Genomic DNA, 2,366 nt, shown 5'->3' on the forward strand with positions numbered 1-2,366 from the left:
GAGCCACTTTCTCACAGTAGTGATAAAGTGATTAGAGTCCTAAGGCCAACATAAAGATAGAGCAAAACGTGAGGTGAAAAGGACAAGGTTGCTGGTAGGCCACCTTAAGGATGCCAGGTCTAACTAAAATGAACTAAGTATTACGTGAGTTTAACATCAGGTTTCTCTACGGCATTTGGTGAGACAAGTGGGCCTTCTTTTATCTTCCATTCAAGCAATCTTTGACGGATCCCTTTACTATAGAGCTCTTCAAGGATTAAAGATAAGGCACTTACAAAGGAGTCTCAAATACTCAGAGATGGTAGACTTCTGTAATATGGGTCGTAGACTAAAAGCAGTGCAAAAACAGAGTGCAACTGGGTCCAAACAATTGAGTGCCATATGAGTTTGCATGCAAGCGTATCCTTTTACAGATCCAGAGATATACTCATGCAATTTTTGTTTTTAGGACAGAACGTGCATGATGAAAAAAACATTGTTTTTAAAAAGCGCATTGCAGAATATCAGTACTTTGATGTGGGACAACTTCAAAACTTTCAAACAAAATATTTGCATACAGATTACAGTAAGTTGTTGTGGCCGAGTGGTTAAGGCGATGGACTTGAAATCCATTGTGGTCTCCCCGCGCAGATTCGAATCCCGCCAACAACGAGAATCTTTTTATTATCGGCTACAGTTTCAGAAGTTAACGTTTAGTATTTCTTCCATTTCAGTTTTATAAATAGGTGGCTTATTTTTAACCCTGGGCGTAGTTCGCGTAGTCGCGCTTCGCGAAGCTTAGCGAAGATGTACTTGCACTACGCGAGCTACGCGTAGCTTCGCGAGCTTGCGTAGTTGCTTGGGGCGCCCGTTCGCGATGGCTTTTTCTTGTTCGTGAGTGCGGTGAGCGTGTTCGGGGAGCTGTTTGCATGCTCGGGGGATATATCTCGCGATCTTACCCTTGCGGTCGCCAATGGGCGCGGCCATCTTGTTTTTCAATTATCCCGCCCGCTCACGATGCCTTATTTCCTGTTCCGGGTCGCGGATAGCGTGTTCGCGATGTGCATTGACGTGTTCGGGAGCGCATTTTACTTGTTCGCGATGAATATTGCATGTTCGCGAGAAATATCGCGCAAACTTACCCACGCGGTCGTGAATGGGCGCGGCCATCTTGTCTTTCACTCTATGCTATGGTTCTGGGCCTACTTTTCAATCCTCCCTTTATCTTTGCAATCCTTTGTCTTTAAAGCATTTTTCTGACTTTTTTTTAGTTATCATCTATCTCTCTCTTTGGCTAAGTTTATATTTTGCATTTTATTTCTACTTTTACTGTGTTTTTTTAACTTTCATAAAGTTCTTTCTTTCTTCTTCCCCCTAACGTTTTTTTTCCCCTTCTAACTTTTCTTTTCCGCCTGCCACCCACCCCAGAACCATGGCCAAGGGCACAGCTAGTGCCAAGGGCAAGGGACCTGCAGGAGCAGCAGACAAGGGCCGCCTGCCTTGCGGCAGAATGCGTCCTGCAGGGGTGCAGGCCCGGCAACTGTTTGGGGAGGAGGAGGTGGCCGCCCTTGTTTTTTTCATCCAGCGCCTCCTCCCCTTGACCTCGGCAGCAGGCGGCAGGCCCGGCTCCGGGTACTCTACCCAGGAGCGGCACCGTCGGTGGGCGAAGGTGCGCCGGGCAATGTTCCGGTGCTCTGGGGTCCGGCGCACCCACATCAGCTAGCCCACCGGTGGTCCGACATCCTGGACCGGGAGCAGGACCTGTTGGACCTGCTAGGTGTCGAGGTCGTCGGGCTTGGTGAGTGTTAGTAACTGATTGTGTATAAATTAAATTTGACGTACAACAAGGTTACTGCTGCGTGCCAAGCGTTGCTGGTAAATTACGTTCCAAAAAGCAAAATCTTCTTTGATTTTAGGACCCAGGTGCTCGGTGGTACTATTACTTGTTTGCAACTTAATTTGCGCTAGCTTGTGCTGTTTATGTAAGAGTTTATTTTACAGAACTGAAGTTAGGTAATGCGATTTGCTAGAGAGACTCTAGTCCTTCCATTGTCCTACTGTAAAATAGTGGTGGATGGATATTGGATACTAGGTTTAGTTTGTTAGTATTAGTTAATAATTGTTTTATGCGGTCTGCGTGATGCCTCCTCTGTCACTGAGTGCTGCTTACCCCAGTCCTCCGTAGAACCTTTTGTACTTTGTTTAGTGAGTGGTAGGCTTAGCATGGTCAGTCAGTAGCAGAACTAGATTAGAATCATGCAAACAACCCACAATTTGTTGTATGTATGTATGCACAAATGTATGCATGTGTCCTCCATCTCATCTATGCATTTGATGGCTGAAAAAATGGAAATGCAGACTTATTGAACAATTGGCCCGTCTGGAAT

The 2,366-nt window shown here is 45.9% G+C and overlaps 1 non-coding gene across 1 annotated transcript; it reads left to right on the forward strand.

Annotated features, from left to right (window-relative positions):
- Nucleotides 1–569: 569 nt before the first annotated feature.
- TRNAS-UGA (transfer RNA serine (anticodon UGA)) lies at nt 570–651 on the forward strand. Its single transcript has one exon. It is a non-coding gene; the product is annotated as a tRNA-Ser (tRNA).
- The last annotated feature ends 1,715 nt before the right edge of the window (nt 652–2,366 follow it).

Source organism: Triturus cristatus, chromosome 12 (assembly GCF_964204655.1).
Source record: "Triturus cristatus chromosome 12, aTriCri1.1, whole genome shotgun sequence".
Lineage (NCBI taxonomy): Eukaryota > Metazoa > Chordata > Amphibia > Caudata > Salamandridae > Triturus > Triturus cristatus.